This window comes from Balaenoptera physalus (genome assembly GCF_965194825.1).
Source record: "Balaenoptera physalus genome assembly, chromosome: 8".
Lineage (NCBI taxonomy): Eukaryota > Metazoa > Chordata > Mammalia > Artiodactyla > Balaenopteridae > Balaenoptera > Balaenoptera physalus.
In genome coordinates this window covers 13,312,236-13,331,033 of record NC_138887.1, presented here as the reverse complement: position 1 = coordinate 13,331,033, position 18,798 = coordinate 13,312,236, and the positions used below count along the sequence as shown (strand labels likewise).

At 37.2% G+C, this 18,798-nt stretch overlaps 1 protein-coding gene and 1 long non-coding RNA gene across 6 annotated transcripts in view; one reads left to right on the top strand and one right to left on the bottom strand.

The window, feature by feature from the left end:
• Positions 1–18,798, top strand: part of RALA (RAS like proto-oncogene A) — a 72,584-nt gene that overhangs the window by 27,084 nt on the left and 26,702 nt on the right. Inside the window, exons 2-3 of one of the 5 annotated variants that reach the window (XM_082473658.1) lie at positions 4,521–4,609; positions 13,502–13,576. The exons of 1 other annotated variant lie outside the window; for it this stretch is intronic. The gene's annotated coding sequence lies outside the window, so the exon portion shown is untranslated. Of the gene's footprint in view, positions 1–4,520; positions 4,610–8,243; positions 8,356–13,501; positions 13,577–18,798 lie in introns of those variants that run through there. 3 more of the 5 variants (XM_082473659.1, XM_082473661.1, XM_082473657.1) reach the window with 3 other exon arrangements.
• Positions 5,548–18,798, bottom strand: part of LOC309666289 — a 157,736-nt gene continuing 144,485 nt past the window's right edge. Inside the window, exon 13 of the long non-coding RNA XR_014266998.1 lies at positions 5,548–8,301. This is a non-coding gene — a long non-coding RNA (uncharacterized lncRNA). The remainder of the gene's footprint in view (positions 8,302–18,798) is intronic.

Genomic DNA, 18,798 nt, shown 5'->3' with positions numbered 1-18,798 from the left:
TTGATCACACAGATCAAGGCTGGTACGATACAGGAAGACAACACGGGGGTGTGACTATGGGGGGAGGGGGCTGTTGGGACTCAGCCTGGAGGCTGACTACCGCAGACCCACTTGAGTGTCCACGGAACCCTGTGCATTTCGCTGTGTACTTCCAGCTTCGCTGTGTGTGACCAATGTCTTCACGATTGCCCACAGCAGTTTTCAGCAGTTTGATTCTATTAAAGCCCATCCACACTGTTTTAAATATTTTTTCTTTTTTACTAAGCTTTTCATTTCTGACTACAAGAGTAATCTTCATAGTAAAATACTATGAATAGAGATAAATGAAAAGCCCTGGAAATTAATTTTTCATGTTTCCCTGTTTAGATTACTCTTATTCAATTATTTTGCTATCTAATGTTTTTCCTGTTTGTACTAATACATATCTGTTTAAAAAGCTCATACATAAATACTGTGTGTAAGCTACTTCGCATATTTTGTGAACATTTTTCAGTGTCATTCAGTACTCAGTGTCACTTTTTAATGATTGCTTTGTAATTCCATTATATGTTTAGTCATAATTTAATCCTTCATTTTTTATTATTATGGATGTGACAGTAAATATCCTTGTCATTAATTCTCTATGACAACCATGGTTATGTTAACCATTTTTTAAAACAAATATCGGTTTTTACTAATAATTCACAAAAAACCCCCCAGCAAAAGCAATAACTGTAGGTATAGCTTTGTAGTTTTTATATTAGTTTTTAACTAGAACCATGGTGGGGCTTCTGTACTGAGGGTCCATGGACTTTATCGGGTTCTCAAAGTGGACTGGGATATTTACGTCCTTGGTTAATTTGTGAAAATAGTTCAGTCACTATAAACATAGCTTACATAAATAAACCTACTGGGCTGGGTATAAGAACAGAGCACGTCTAGTACATATATAACCTTTTAATACATATATACGGTAAGAAGCAAGAAGTTTTGTAGAGATTTGCAACTTGCTATAGTGATTTTAGTAAATGACCTTATTATCAGAAGATTAAATTCCTTTGTAGTCAAATGTTATATAACATTGACATGGTCGTATTAATTTATTAAGAAAATTGCATGAAGTATCAGCTCAGCTCAGCAGAATTATCTCTGACAACTCCATTTTATTTTTTTCAGGGTTTCTTTTTCAACATTAGTCTCGTAAAAGTTAACTTAGCCTCTGAGACCAGTGTTCAATTTGTCCATAATGCATAATACATTGTAATTCCAGGTAATACAACAAAGCGTTATCAGATATGGGAGCAGTCTGCCTGTCTCCTTTGCTGTCTCTCCTTTCCCTGCCCATCCCCTCAATCAACAGTTCTTAACTGGGGTTCCTATTCTTCCTCCAGGAATGCCTCAGAATTTTATCAATACTGATTACCTGTTCTCCAAAGTCATTTTCAAGAGTTTAATTTCTTTTTCAAATGTGTATGTATATACTAGTTATCTGCTAGATCCTGGGCTAAATGGTGGGATTACAGAATTGGGGGAGGGGGGAAGCTCTTCGCTACTGGAAAGCTCCCAATAATTAATGTGATGAGAAGCACTGGAAGAAGTTTTGTCCAGAATGCTCTGGAACCAACGAGGAATCGCCCACCCAGGCCTGGATAGCAGTCGGAAGGCTGGGAATGCTACACAGAAGAGGTTCTGTTTAGGGACTTCCCTGGTGGTCCAGTGGTTAAGACTCTGCGCTTCCAATGCAGGGGACGCGGGTTTGATCCCTGGTCAGTGGAACATGCAGAGTGGCGCGGCCCCCCCCCAAAAAAAAACAAAGAAAGGTTCTGTTTAGGTAGCATCCTTTCCTTACACATTTACATCACCCTATGAAGCAAAAATGTTTTAACTGAAGACGTTTTTATTGAGTTGTATGGATCAAGAACTTCTTTCACCATTGATTTAATATGATATCAAATATGATGAAATCGGTCATCCTAGAAATAGCTAAAATATGTATTTATAGATTAAGAAGGAATTTAAATTTAATCAGCTCAGTCTCCACCACCTCCCTTTCTTTCTCTGTTTGAATTCTTTGATGGGAGCTTACAGACACTTCATTTTTGAGATCCTGCCAGTGAGCCAAAATCGTCTTTCTTTCTCTTTTCCTCAGTAATTTTAGTTTTAAATTCTAAAAATTTTCTCCCCATCTGTGGCTTACCTTCCATTTTCTTTTTGACAGGGAAATTTTTAAAAAATTATTAACTTAATCCATTTGATGTATTTCAAAAGGCTCAATACTTTTCTTCATTTATCGGTGGAAGAATTTCGAAATTAACTTTAAAAAAATCATCAAATGGCAAACAGATTTCCTTGAAAGTCACATAGAGAATGCATCCTAGAAAAGAGGCTTGTCAAGTTCCACCAATTTTCATGAGTTTCATCAAATATTGGACCTACTCGAGGGTGGGGAGAAGAGGCAATTTTCAAAAAGGACAGTGTTACATGCAACGTTTCCTATACTTCTTCCTAAGAGCACCAGGTGGAGAACATGTTTTCTAAACTAGAAACGTCTAGGACGTGGAATGTGGAATCTTTCTGTCCTCCCCTTAAAGGCTGGCCAATTGTTAAAAAAAAAAAAAAAAAAAAAAAAGACTAAAAACAAACCCCATACTCCTCCCTCCCCCCAAAAACAAGAAAAGGGAAAAAAACCCACTACTCTCCAGAGCAGAACCAGCTTCAGCAATCCAAATTAGTCTGTTACAGTCATCACAAGCATGCCTTGCTTTTAAACACACAAGAAAAAAAATTTAAACAACAGAACAAAACTAGTACTGATCCAAATTACCCAGACAGAAAAAACCCAAAAAAACTAGTACTTGATGTAGTTCAATTTAGTACCAGTTCTTCTGGATTTTACTTCTGGTATTATATCTAAGAAAATTGTCTAACTCAAGATCATATGCCTAACTCCATGCTTTCTTCTTGAAGTTTTGTAGTTTTAGGTTTTAAATATAGGAATGGTCCATTTTGACTTAATTTTTGTATATGGTGGAAGATATGGATCTAAGTTCATTTTTTTGGCATATGGATATCTAGTTGTCCCAGTATCATTGCTGACAGACTATTCTTTCTTTTCTGCATTGCCTTTTGCACCTTTGTCAACAGGTGTCAAAAACTAAATTCACATGTCCATCAGCAGGTGAATGGATAAACAGTGTAGTGTATCCATACAATGGAATGGAATACTGTGCAACAGTGCAAGAAATGAGCTATCGATAGAGCAGCGACAGGGACGCATCTCAAAATTACGCTGAGAAAGAAGCCCTAGAAAATGCTAACTTATTTATAGTTACAGAAAGCAGATTGATGTATTGGCGGGGGAGTGGAAGAGAGGGGATTATAATGGGGCAAACGTTTGAATACGTGCGGTTTATTATGTTTGTTATACCTCAAAGCTGTTACAAATAAAATTCTAAAAAGTATATAGACTAACACAGTAGTTAGATAAACTTCTGATAGCCAGAGTTTTTCTTTTCCCATTCCTTAATCTTTTCTTCATGCTGTAATTGCAGTTTATTATTCCTATTTGAAAAAAGATGTGTGGGTCTGAACATAGCATCCAGAAAATGTTGTGCTGACTGTAAACTCATTTCAACCATACCTTTTATTTCTATATTCAAGTCATTAATATGTCATGCCAGTCCCTATAGACTCTATTAACCTTCCTTGGTACCACGTTGTTCAGCTACCTACAAATCCACTTTACCTGTTATCATTTAATCCAAACTTCCCCAAATTGTCTACACATATTTCGTTAGTAGAACTTGAAAAATGCATCAGGATTGAGGTATATAAGGTTTAAGGGACAAGCGTAGTAAAGGGGCAGATAACATAGGTAGACAATATTAAGGAATTTAAATTTTAACCCAAGAGCAATATGGAGTCTGACGAATTTTAAGTAAGCCATGTCAAACTGATTTTACTTTTTATTGTGATAGGTGGTGCTTATATAAAAGGCAGGCAGTGTTAATAATAAGGGGATTTGTGTCAGTCCCTTTGGTATTTTAGTTCGTATGTATATAGCTTTTGGGGGGCATGGCAAGATCAAAACCTCTATTCTGATATCTTAAATTTGTTCTCATGCTTTGTACATTATAGTTGCATCCTGTCAACCAAAATATAACTAGCAATTCAGAGTTCAGAACTACTTGAATTTTCTTACTTCTATTTCTTGGCCTTATGAGAATGACAACTATATTTAGGCCTAAGAATTTAGTCTGCTGGAATTAAACAAATACAGGCCTCATCTGTTCATGCTGGCTGTTTCTCAATATGAAATCTTATAAAATAGCATGTAAGAGCTTTAATTTTTTTTTTTTCCTTTCAAACCTTTAGAGTTAAGGTTCCCTAATTTGGTTAGTTATAACCATAAGTGTATAACCTCTGTGAGGCCACTACTGATTCTTGATGACAGCAAGAACCCAAAAAGGAAAAAAGGTGATTTATGAATGCTTTGTTGTTACAGAGAGTCTGTTGTAACAGGTCTCTTTGTCTTCATTCAGCACCTGTCACTGCGTAACCAAGACCACGTTTTTGAACACCTGGCGTAACATAAAACTACTAGATCACATTGAAGCCAGTCCCTCAGGAGGTTAGTTAAACTGACTCCATTCGTTGAACGGCCCTCCAGTATGGTGGGTTGGTGGGTGTGGAGACCGACAAGTGGGTACCATTTACTAAGGAGAGCAGACATGCTCAGCCCACCCCTTGAACTGAACCCCGGATCTGGGGATAGAGCAACAAAACAGTGAGAGCGGGTAAGGGGTATTTGCTTCAAAAGTCATTTGCGAGTACACAGTGATTTCACGTCTGGTCTAACTACACTGGCACAGATACGTAGAATCTGCTGGATCATACCATCCTGGGTCAGTTCCAGTTTTAACTCTACCACAAACTTCTGTTGAATTTCTGGCAAATGACTTAACTCTTCTCAAGCCCTTGTTTCCTCATCTGAAAAATAAGAGGGCTGGGTTATTATTAAGACTTCTTCCGTGGTTCTTCAGTTGCATTATATTTACCTGACTTTAAAAAATATCTTGCAGTAAAACTTTTAGGTAAAAATGAAAGTAACTTGTTAAAATCATATCACATGTAAAATTGGAAGAAATAGACTAGTATACCAAAGGATATTGTATTGGATGAGGTCTCCAGGAAAATCTCACTTTCTCTGGGGCCTGGACCTTCCAGATGTTCTCTCTTTGATCATGAAATTGTCCTCTCCATTAGCTGAAGCCTGTAACCTTAAATGATATTGAGATATTAACAACTGTGCTTCTAACCACTGGTTTGAATTTAGGTGCGCATGTTTAATGTTTTAATTTTAAATGTATGATTGGGTGTTTAGTGATACAGTTTGAAAAGACTGGAGGTTTCCTTGTGCATGGGGCTGCTGCCCAGCCTCCGATTCCTGACCATTCCTGACGAGCCATGACTGTACTCAAAAAACTCCTTAAAGAGAGAGCGCACTCCCTTTCTCTCCCCCCGCCCCGACCCCCAACACCTCCCCCCGCTCAGAGGAATAGGACTTGCATTCTAGTCCGTTTTCCTGCAGTTAAAGACTTGTTGGAAATTACTGAGAAGGGTGGTCCCTTCCTTGACCACATAAATTGCTAAATGCGGAACTTGTTTTAAATTAACGTTCTCCAGTCTCTTCTCCTGCCACCATCAATCCATCTGTAACCCCCAGTGGTCTTGATCCCAAGCATAACAATAATTTGCCCTATGGCATCACCCCTGATTCAGCTCTCCTCTTTCTCAACTGCCTCTCTGTCCCCCTCACCTCCCCATACAGAGTCTAGGTTTATTTCTGCCCACCTGTTGCCTGGTGTTATCAGACTTTCAACAACAGGTATAAAGAACTTAGTGCCTGGTACAAAGTCATACAGCATTCAGTAAGTGTTCGCTGTTTTTAATCCTTGGCCACTTTCTGTTAGGTGAATCATATGAAATTGCTATTTTTGTATGTAAAAAAGGAAATCTCATGTTGGCAGTTTGATATGGTTCAACTTTATAGATATACATACAGAGTGATGATTCCTAACCAGGATGCAATTAGAATTATCTAGGCAGCTTTTTACAAAATACATAGACACTGTCCCCATCTTAGACCAGTGAATCGGAATTCCTGCTTAAAACCACCTGTGGAGAGAATCTTCCCTTCAGGTCATTTTTCTTTTACCGTAGAAGTTTTGTTTTGTTTTGTTTTGTTTTAAATACAGACTTGTATGTTTTTTATATAGTCCGTTGTCTGGTCATGAACTGAAACTTTAGTTTTATGACTCTACAAATTAGTGTCATTTTTAACTTTAAGATATGATCAAATCTCAAATTAAGATTTATCAGTACTCAATCTTGGGAAGAAAAATCTAGGTGCTACAAGATGTTTTCATGATTTTCAGGGAATTCCAAAGTCTTTTTTTTCCTCTCCTAGTTTGTAACTTCACATTATCTTTCATATAACTTAAACTTAGAATTTTGTACTTTTCAAATACACTTTTGCCTTTTCATGAAGAAGAGAATGAACAGTAGTAAGCTGGCTACAGTTCAGTACTAACTTACCCTGACTCACATGACTCACAATGCAGCTTACCTACATGATTCATAATTGTAATGTAGCCGAGAGAAAATGGGATCAGTTTCTTTGAACAGTAGCTATCTCCCTTTGCTGATGTTAACTTGTATATTGTGCTTTTATTATTAACCAGTGTTTTGAAATCTCTGGGTAAGTAGGTGCTAGATAAGCCCAAAATTATGAGCAGAATTTTTCGCTTCATTCACTGGCAGCCATAGACAAGAATATTAAAACCCAGAAAAGAGAATTCAGAGCTATTTTTCTTCCTCCCACTATCACCTTCTCTCTAATTTGCATTCCCTACACATGAAATGTGCTTGCTTTAGTGGCATATATACTTTTTTAAAATACAGAGAAGTTTAGTGTGGCTCCTGTAAAGAATGGCTCTCAAATCTGTGTGTGAAGCATTTCATTAGAAGCACGTATATACACGAACAGTGGGCAGCCTCTGGTGTCTGCCTTAGAAAAGTTTTTATCAGGAGGGAGTACTGAATTTTTCTGATGCCTTTTTCTTTTCTCTTTTGTTGATTATGTGGCTTTTCTCATTGGGCCTACTAATCATGTGATTATATTATTTTATGCCATTCTTAACATTAAGTTATTACTGTATTCCTGGGATAAAACACATTTAACTCTAACGAATTATTCTTTTATTACAAAGTAAAATTCGGGTGTTTGTATTTTATGAAATTTCTGTGTTCATAAATGCAATTATAATATGGCTTCTTTTGGTATGACTATTGCTCTTTCAGTACCACTGACTTTTTTTTTAACTTTTTATTTTATATTGGAGTATTGTTGATGAACAATGTTGTGTTAGTTTCAGGTGTACAGCAGAGTGATTCAGTTATACATATACATGTATCTATTCTTTCTTCAAATTCTTTTCCCATTTAGGTTGTTATTACCCAAATAAAATGATTTGTGTAGCTTTTCTGTGCCACCCTTGAGAATTATCTTTTTATATTTAAAAGAAATTGTGTCTAAAGCCATCTGTGCCCTAAGCCTTGTAAAAAAGCTCATTCTTAACCATTTTCTTCCATAGTGGTAGTGAAGTTTAGGTGGTAAACACTTAGGATCTGGATTTTTAAAAATCCTGGCTCCACATCAGCAGTGTGATTTGGGGCACCTTTTTTTTTAATAAATTTATTTATTTATTTATTTATTTTTGGCTGTGTTGGGTCTTCATTTCCGTGCGAGGGCTTTCTCTAGTTGTGGCCAGCGGGGGCCACTCTTCATCGCGGTGCGCGGGCCTCTCACTATCGCGGCCTCTCCCGTTGCGGAGCACAGGCTCCAGACGCGCAGGCTCAGTAGTTGTGGCTCACGGGCTTAGTTGCTCCGTGGCATGTGGGATCTTCCCAGACCAGGGCTCGAACCCATGTCCCCTGCATTGGCAGGCAGATTCCCAACCACTGCGCCACCAGGGAAGCCCTGGGGCACCTTTTAAAAAGCTCTGTGTGGCTCAATTTTTTCACCTGTAAAATGTGGATAATAGTTATAAAGAAGCCTTGAGAGTTTCATGAGATAATTAGTAGTTGAAAAAGTATCTCAATAAATGAAAATATTATTTATTTTCCTCCAATGTTGTTGTCCCATCTCCAGGTATTATGATTTTTTAAATCTCCTTTTTTCTCTTCTTTTCTGCTCTCCTCAGAATTTTTCTCCAGTTTCTTGAGCCATATGACTGGTTGAATGCTTTGTATAAGATAGTCCTAGAAGAAGATAAAAATTCAAAAATATTAACAGTGGATGATAGGACGACACAGGTGACTTTTCCCTTCTTCTCTTTACTCTCCACATTATATACGATGAGCACATGTTACTTTTAGGATCATGAAAAATTGTTGAGGGGGGAGGGAGCTCAAGTCCCATGCATGCATGCATGTATGCTGCATGCGTGTATGGCGTGGTGATCAACACTAACCGTAAGATTAGGACTATTCAACAGCATTCAGCATAGCCCTTGGAAGTGAACCCGTGGTAAACAGGTTTGCAATGGAGAATTTAATTGATAATATTCAAGTTGTCATTAAATGTAAGTTCAGATAATATATTCATTGTCAGAGGAGGTTTTTAATTTAAAATGATATTTTCTGTATATTTGCTATGCCCTACTTAACAGTGAGCATCTTACAGTACATACCAAGAGGTTAACCTGACTGGAGTGGTACGGGGTGCCATGCATAGCAAGTCAGAATTTCAAAGGTTACTAGTTTATATTTTCTTTCTTTCTGGTTTTTTAGCAGCTCCTTGTTATTCCTTTAAAAAGAATTGGCTGTTCAGCCACAATTCCACAAAGTAGAAACTCAGCAGGTCGTCTATGAAAGAGCTGTAGTAAAGCTTAATTGGTACAAAGGGAGATTTTCTTTGTTGCTGTGGAGTTAAACTTTAGCCTTAAATTCCTGGTTTGTTAAAATGGTTTCAGTGCTTAATTTGCAGGGCCATGACTGATCAATATGTTCCCTTATAAATTGAGTTTTAGCTAACCAGTCCCAATGCTGTAAGGAAAACGTTAAAGATAAATCATTTCAACCCTTCTCTATAGCAACGAACACTACTGGCTCTCCTTTCTCTTCTCTCCCACTTGTGCCTCACTCTTAACTCCTTTTTATGACAGATATTGCCTAGTCCTAGCTGCTTCCTTATTTGTGATTCTTTGCTCACCCGCATCGGTGGGGACAAAAAAAAGTTGCCTTGTCATTTCAGTAAACAAAGATTGCCTTTCTGGTAGACAGTGACTGTTGACCGCCATCAAGCTCTCAGCCACTGCGGCCACCCCGACGGTGCGCCCTGAGAGGAATTCAGGGTGGAGAAAAGCACGATATTGGCCCTAGATAGCTAAGGTGCATATCTAAGGAATAATTTCAGTGAGCCCAGACTCTTGCATCTTCCCATACATAGAAAAGCACTAAAATCATTAACTTGAGATGTCTGGTTTTTGTGATTAGCAGTAGTTGTTTTTCCCACCCCCAGCAAAAACTCCTATATATCCTCCCTCGCCTCTTTGGAACAGTTCCTCAGAGCTATGTGAGAGGCTGTCTCCTGGGCTGTCATCCTCAAGAAGGTCCCCAGATAAAACATAACATGCTGCTTTAAGGTTGTGCATTTTCCTTCGGTTGACATCAGGAAACGGATTTATTCTCATAACTGGTACTGAATAAATTGTATTCTTTAAAACTCAGGCTGTTTTTTTTAAATTGAAGTATAGTTGCTGTACAGTATTAAATAAGTTACAAGTATACAATGTAGTGATTCACAATATTTAAAGGTCATACTCCATTTATAGTTATTCTAAAATACTGACTATATTCCCCGTGTTGTACAATATGTCCTTATAGCTTACTTTATACCTAATAGTTTTATCTCTTATTCCCCTACCCCTATATTACCCCTCCCCCTTCCCTCTCCCCACTGGTAACCACTAGTTTGTTCTTTATATCTATGAGTCTGCTTCTTTTTGTTATATTCACTAGTTTGTTGCTTTTTTGTTTTTTGTTTTTGTTTTTTTTTTACAGTATTTATCTTTCTCTGTCTGACTTCACTTAGCATAATGCTCCCCACGTCCATCCATGTTGCTGCAGTGGCAAGATTTCGTTCTTTTTTATGGCTGAGTAATATTCCAGTGTGTGTGTAGGTTGCTTCTGTATCTTGGCGATTGTAAATAATGTTGCTATGAACATTGGGGTGCATGTATCTTTTCAAATTAGTTTTTTTGTTTTTTATTTGGATATATACCCGGGAGTGGAATTGTTTGGTCATATGGTAGTTCTATTTTTAGTTTTTTGAGAAACCTTTGTACTGTTTTTCCATAGTAGCTGCACCAGTTTACATCCTCACCAACAGGGTACAAGGGTTTCCTTTTCTCCACATCCTCACTAACATTTATTTGTTGTCTTTTTGATGATGGCCATTCTAACAGGTGTGAGGTGATGTCATTATGGTTTTGATTTGCATTTCCTTGATGATTAGCAATGTCAAGCATCTTTTCATGTGCCTGTTGGCCATCTGCATTTCCTCTTTGGGAAAATGTCTATTCAGTTCTTCTCATTTTTTAAATTGGGTTGTTTGCTTTTTTTGATGTTGAGTTGTATGAGCTGTTTATATTGAGTTGTATGAGCTATTTATATATGTTGGATATTAATCCCTTATCGGTCATATCATTTGCAAATATTTTCTCCTATTCAGTAGGTTGTCTTTTCATTTTGTAAGTGGTTTCCTTTGCTGTGCAAAAAAGCTGAGGCTAATTTTAATTAGATCTCTTTAATAGAGATTTTCATAGTTTCTAAATCTGAAATATTTTGGCATTCCAAATCAAGTCAGCTCTGGATTTTAACTCATCTACAGGGAAAGCCAATAGACTAAATTAACGTGTCCTACTCCTCTGTAGCCCCGACTCCCTGTGAAATGACAGAGAGGAAAAAAATGTAGAGGCGGAAATTTGTAAATCCATAACTGAGAATGGGAACAGATGGAGTGACCATCAGCAAAGCAGACACTTCCAGGTTCCAGAAGACAGAAAACAGATGGCGTTGATGGCTGAACCAGGGTGGAGGAAGCCCCAGCCCAGCATACCCATGAGGGAAACTGCACGTGGAATCTATTTTTCCCCTTAGAGTCCTGAAGAGACTGTAAGCTTGAGTCAGTAGCAACAGAGAGCAGAAGAGATGATAGGACATGGTAGTAATTAAAGGAGGATATATCAAGAGCTAATTGGATATGCTACCCACTCACTCAGCCCATACAAAGATTACACAACATTGGTTACCATGCTAATTTTGGAAATCTACTTTCAAACAAACCTTGTTTTTAAACTCTCAGCCTGAGGAGGACTAGGCGTTCTAATGCAAGAGTTAGTGTTCCAGGGGATACTCTCCTTATTTTGATGTTTGGAGAAAGATCCTACCTTGTCAACCTGTTCCTTGCCCATGAACCCTGAAGTAAAGCCCGTCCACTAAAATGCCAGTGAACACAGTCTGTTACCTCTCCTGATCTGTCATGGGAAGTAGATCTAGCCAGCAACAGAAGAAACCTGCTACAGTGGACTGGGAAAGCAAGAGGAAAGAAAGCCTAGCCAATGGTGACATGAAAGTATAAAAAGTATAATAGGAGATACTATTGCCAGATTAGTAAAGGATGTGAATTAACAATTCACAAAATAAATAAATACATGGAAAAAATGGTCACGCTCATCATGTAATCAAAGACGTAATTAGAAAAAATGAGATCTTTTTCCCAATATATAATTAGCAGATTTTTTAAAAGAATGCCCATTGCTAATAGGAATGTCGTGAACAGTTGTATAGCAGTTTTGAAAAGCATTGGACAGTATGTCTAATAAACCTTAAACAATCCGTTCATTCATTACAATTCCTTAAAATCTACCTCATGAAAAGCATTTTAAATATAGAAATAGATGGTTATCCATTTAGAATTTAGAAGAACTCCAAACAGCTATGATGTCTTCTATTACAAGAGTTGGTAAATAGACTGCTCTACATCTACAGGATGATTAAATTAAAATTAAATTAAAAAATAAAAATTGAAGCTATGAAGTCAACAAAACAACATAGAAAAAGCAAGTGTGACTTAAGTGGAAAGGGATGCAGGAGGCAGACTGGTGTGTTACAACTTAATACCGTCCTCCCCCACATCTCTGTTACTTTGCTGTAAGATCTCAAAGTCAGGGATTCTGACTTGCTCATCTGTGTACCCACCCTCCCCCCTCCCCCCTTCCCCTCCCCCCCTCCCAGTGCCTAGCACGGTATCTGACTCTTAATAAATATATGTTGACTCAGAATATGGGCGTAAGAAACAGAAAAGAAATCCAAAAGCAAACCAAAAGATCAGGGAAGCCACTACACAAAGAGAGAGCTAACTTAAATGAAACGTGCATCCCAAAGTGGGATTTAACAGATGTCTTCATGTAAACCAGAGGTCATACTTAGATTCTTTTAAAATATTTCATTTGCTAATGACTGTTTACTGTTAAACTTTTTGTCAGTATTTCTTGTAATATGTAGTTTGATATGTCTTATTCAGTTAATCAAATGCCCTGTTCATTTTTAAGTTGGATCATTCAGGCATGTTTTTTGTTTTCATTTTTATTTATTTTATTTATTTATTTTTGGCTGTGTTGGGTCTTCATTGCGGTGCGCGGGCTTTTCGTTGCAGTGGCTCCTCTTGTTGCAGAGCACGGGCTCTAGGCACGTGGGCTCAGTAGTTGTGGCTCATGGGCTCTAGAGCGCAGGCTCAGTGGTTGTGGCTTGTGGGCTCTAGAGCGCAGGCTCAGTAGTTGTGGCGCACGGGCTTAGTTGCTCCGCGGCATGTGGAATCTTCCCAGACCAGGGCTCGAACCCGTGTTCCCTGCATTGGCAGGCGGACTCTTAACCACTGCGCCACCAGGGAAGCCCCAGGCATGGTTAATTCAATTATTTTTTTCTGGTTCCGCTTCTTAAATCAGCAGAGTTTTCACAGGCAATATCAGATTTATAAATATATCAATAAGAGAAAGTCAACAGTATTTATACACCTAATTTATAGCTTGGATGCAGTAGACTCTAAAGCAGGTATAAATTACATAAATCATACTTTTTTAGTAGTTCTGTTAAATTCACGCTTGAATATTACTTCTTCATCCAATTTTGTAGCTGGTATGTTCAGTAAATAACATATATTGAATTTTCAAATAGGTGAAAGACTCACATGGTTCAAAATTCAAAAGATTATTGTTATGTGTCTTGCCATAGTTAGCACAGGAATACAGAAGCAAAATGTATATTCTTTATAATTAATAATTATTAAATATTTTTCTACATAATCTTATTTTAAAAGCACATTTAGGGGGGTTCAAAGAAAAATGTTAAAATAGCCATAAATAGTAGTTTATCGGTCTTTTTATCTTCCACCTTTCAGGTTCTGCCCTGTTGCTTATTTCTCAACATTGCTGAAATCAAGTCATAGTGTGGTAGCAGAACCTCTGTGACTGGGGTAAGAAAACTGCTTATACTTAGGCTATACTTAGATTCTTCTTTTAAAATATTTTGATCCATTAAAAAAATCGGTGTAGATTTCCATCATTTCCTTGCACCAACTCTTTTCACCACCACCCCTCCTAAAAAGGCTGCTTGTTCCTCTTCCTTTACTTACCCATATCCACTCAAGCCAGGAAGTTGGGTACTTTGGCTTGAATTGTCCCTTCACCCCTCATATCTAATCTGTCCCCAGATTCGGTTGATGCTTTTTTCTTAATGTCTCAAATCCATCCCCATCTTCTCCCTAGTCACCATTGCCCTGTAGCCTGCGGCTGCTCTTCCTGCCTTCTGAGTCATAATCTCTCACTTGAAAACTCCTGGTAATTCTCTTTGCTCTAAGGATAAAAAAAATCTCAATTGCTGGCATGTAAACGTCTGTTTCTGGCCCTTTTTCCTTCTTACAGCTTCATCTCTCACCAACACCCCCAGGTTCACCTGGTCTGCTAAAATGCTTTGTCTTTCAAGTCTCAGCTTAGTCATGACTTCCTCCTGAGTTCTAGAAATATTTTGTTAGTTTTAACCGTGGTGAGGGCTTTACTTTTGTGCTGCTGGTAATATCAATAATTTTGCACTGACTGGGGACTGAATATACGCTGCATATAAAGGTAGGGTCTTCTAAAAAGATGCCTGAATGTTTACATTACCCGTACTTACTATGTGTATTTAGACATCTTCCATGTGCTAAATTATTCATCTTAACCTTAGTTTTACAAACAAGCCGAGACCCAAAGAGGTAAAGTAATTTGAGCGTTCCCATGATTTTAAAAGTCTGTGCTTTGATGTCTGACAACATGTCTGGCAAGTCATATAAATACATTTTATTATGCAGACCAGGCAAATTGTTAAGCCATCTTTAAGCAGCTTTCAACTATTGTACCCTTAAAACAGAACATTATTTTCTTTAGCTTAGTCTTTGTTATAATCTTGTGTTGTCCTTATTCAGTGAAGTCTGGGTAATTGGAAAATATTAGGTTATTACATTTTAGAAGTAAAACATTGCCTCAGGGACTTTCTGACTTTGACTATTGCTCCTTTTGAGCTGATTGCATATCTTGAAATAAAGGAGGACCTTCTAAGAGTTCAGGGTGTCAGTTACAAGTTATGTTTCACATGGACTTCCTTCCATTTTCTATTTTTAATAATAACTAAATAGTAAGGTTTTGTTTATAAATATTCAAATTACAGTAGCTTCTTCATCATTTAAAATTTGTCAAAGATTAGGACCCCAAAAGCATTGAAACATAAAGAAAAAATTGATAAATTGCACTTCATCAAAATCAAAAGCTTCTACTCTTCAAAAAACTTGTTAAGAAAATGGACAGATAAGCCACAGACTGGGGGAAAATATTTTCAAGGTATGTCTCTGATAAAGGATTTGATTCCAGAATACCTAAAGAACTCTTAAAACTCACTTTTAAAAACCCAGTTTTTAAAAATGGGTAAAAGATTTGAACTCCAAGACACATAGATGGTAAATAACCACACTAAAAGATGCCCAACATGATTAGTCATTAGGAAAATGCAAATTAAAACCACAGTGTAATACCACTACACATCCAGTAGACCGCTTAGCATGAAAAGACTGTGGCTGTGACTGTACCAGGATGTGGAGCAACTGGTAATCTCATACATCGTGGAAATACAGAAAGGTATAGCCACTTCGAAAAACATTTCAACACATACTTATCATACAATTTAGCAGTCTCACCCCTAGGTATTTATCCAAGAGAAATGAAAACATATATATATACACACACACAAAGACCTGTACATGACTCTTTATAGCTTCTTTATTTATAAAATTGTAAAAATGGAAACACCCCAAACAAATGTGAATGGATAAACAAATTATGCTACTTCCAGACAACGGAATACTATCAAACAGTTAAAAAAAAAAAAAAAAAAAAAGCACGTGCCACTGATACATGTAACTATATGAATATATCTCAAAAGCCTTAGCTAGGTGAAAAGAAACAGGCACAAAAGGCTATGTACAATATGATCCATTTATATAACATTCTGGAAAAGGCAAAACAACAGGAACTGAAATCAGATCAGTGGCTGCCATGGGATGGGGTGATGGGAGGAGATTGACTGCAAAGAGGTAAGGGGAAACCTTTGGAGGTGATGGAACTATTCTGTGTCTTGATTGTGGTGGTGTTATATGACTGTATACATTTATCAAAACTCATTAAAAGGGTGATTTTATTGTATATAAATCAACCTGCCTTTAAAGAAAAAGTTAAAGCCAGTTATCAACATCAGAAATTATCTTCACAAATTTAAGGGTAAAGAAAACTAGGCGATAGATCAGATGACTCCAAAGTCAAGTCCTTTGTCTTTTGACTCAGTGGTCAAAAATTTTTTTTATTGTGAAGAGATTTTTATATATTAGAAATTAATAGTCTTTCTTATTATCAGAGTTTTATGCCTTTACCAGTATACAATCTTCTTGTCCCAAGAACAGGCTCTACCTTCATTTATGTTCATAAAGTCACCCTTTCTGTTACCTAAATATCATTATTGAATTGTCTTCATGAATATCTTACAGTTTGTGTTAATTTTATTCTTAATTATGTATTCTTTGTGAGTCTTGTTGTAAATTGAGTCTTTCTTTCCATTATATACTCTAACTGGTTATTTGAAAAGAAATTTATTTTTTATATAATATATTGATTATATAACCATTATCTTTGAAATCTCTTGTTTATAGTAATTTTTCAGTTGATTCCTTTGGCCTAAGCATGAAATCATTATTGGTATAAGCAGTGGACTTTGAATTTTATCAAATATCATTCCAGATCATGTAGAGATAATCTATGACTTTTCTATTAATATGAAGAATTACATTGACTTCCTAAAATATAAAGACATTCTTGCATATCTGGTTGAATCCCACCTGGTCACTTTGGTTTATTCTTTTAATGTGCTGGATTCTAACATTTTTTTATTTAGAATTTTTGCACCATATTTACATGATAGGTCAGTCAGTCTGTTTTTCCTTTAGTCTCTCTTTGTTAGGAACTTTGCATCAATGTTAAGCTAGCTCTCAAAAAAGAATTTGGAGGCTTTCTCTATGTTGCAAAACATTAAATAGTACTAATAATACCTGCTCTTTAAATGGTTGGAAAAATGCGCCAGTGATATTACCTGTATCTGTGCCTAGTAATAACCTGAAATAGTCTCAGATCCCTTTCAAATAGAATTGTGTATCTTGCTTTCTTGGTCAGGTATATTCTAACTGTTCTAAAATTGTTCACTTTATACTAAATTCCTTTATTGACCAGGTATTCTTAATGCAGATAGGGAGTGTCATTTGTGAGTTATCCATATGAACTGTTTTTCATTTTGAAGGTCGAGTCACTACTGGGGCCTCTACCTGCTTGTGCTGAGTAATGGTTTATAATGATTTGATAGGAACTGAACTTTAGTGATCATAGCCTTTAATGCGCTGTTCAAATTGGAGGGGAGAGGCGTGCTCCATTTAATCTCTTTATTAACAAGGAATCTCTCAGTAAGAACTTCTGCCAGCTAATAGTTTTATTAAACTAAAGCCTAATAGTAAGTGTCTTTATTATGAAAGTCTAAAAAAGGTAATAATGAACTCTGGAAATATAAAGATCATTGGGTTTATTGTTTTTAGTGGACAGGGAGTGTTTGAGATCTTACTTGGTAGAGTATTCCTTATTACGTATTGGAGAACTAGACTGATCACTTCTTAGAAATTTTCATAAAGTGTAAAATAGAGAGCCTAGAGTTTGGGTTGGAGATTTGTGGTCTGAAGCGCCTTGACCCACTTCCTCCCATGTGTGGTAGGCTGATTAATGACCCGACGACAAGATATCCAAGTCCTCATCCCCATAATCTTTGAATGTTACTTCCTGTGGCCAAAGGGACTTTGCAGGTGTGATTCAGTTAAGGATTGGGGGATGATTTTCTGGATTATCCTTGTGGGCCTTAAATGTAATCACAGGTCTCCTCATCACCAGTCTCCTTATAAGAGGGAGGCAGAGAGAGGTTTGACTACGGAAGCAGAGATGGTAGTGATGCAGCCAGGGGCCAAGGAAAGCCAGTCTCTAGAAGTGGGAGAAGTAGGGAACAGATTCTCCTCTGGAGTGTCCAGAAGGAACCCACCCTGCTGACACCTTGATTTTAGCCTCTTAAGATTCATTTTGGACTTCTGACAACAGGATGATAAATTTTGTGTTGTTTTAAGCCCCTGTAAATTTATAGTGTTTGTTACAGCGGCAACAGGAAACAATACAGTATGGGTACCTGTTAACTAAACATATGAGGGCAGGGACCTAGGCCTATGGAATTCAACTCCATATCCTCAGTGCCTAGAACTGTGCCTTACATAATAAGGCACAGTATATTTGTTAATGGAGGATGGGAGGGAGAGAGGGAGGAAAAATCAGGTAATTCATAACTTAAATCAACATGGTGAGCATGGTGTAGGTGTCTAGCTTCTGGGTGAAGCAGAGAAAAACAGTAAGGTTGAAAACTTGAAGCCCACCCATAACCAAATAGATTCTATAGTATTGTTCTAGGACATCGCTTTTTAAAAATAGAACTACCATATGATCCACACTAACTCAAAAAGATATATGTACCCCCATGTCATTGCAGCATTATTTATAGTGGCCAAGACATGGAGACAACCTAAGTGTCCATCAGCATGTTAATGGTTGAAGAAAATGTGGCATATATGTACAATGGAGTATTATTCAGCCATTAAAAAAATGAAATCTTGCCCTTTGTGACATGGATGGACCTTGAGGGCATTATCCTAAGAGAAGTAAGTCAGACAGAGAAAGATAAATACCATATGATTTCATTTATATGTGGAATCTAAAAAAAAAAAAAAGGAAAGAAAACCAAGCTTATAGATACAGAGAACAGACTGGTGGTTGCCAGGATGGGGGTGAGGCAGCAAAATGGGTGAAGGGGGTCAAAAGGTGCACACACACTTCCAGCTATAAAATAAGTAAGTCACAGGGATGTAATGTTACCCAAAAGGTGAGGGGAAGGGGGAGGAGGCCATTGTGTAATTAAAAAATATTTGTTTGAACAGCAAAAGATAGAAAATAATTGAGGAACCCTACAAACCAAACAATTTGAAGTTCAAGGATCCCTATCTCGTTACTTGAAGGAGGAAAACACAAATGCATACACATA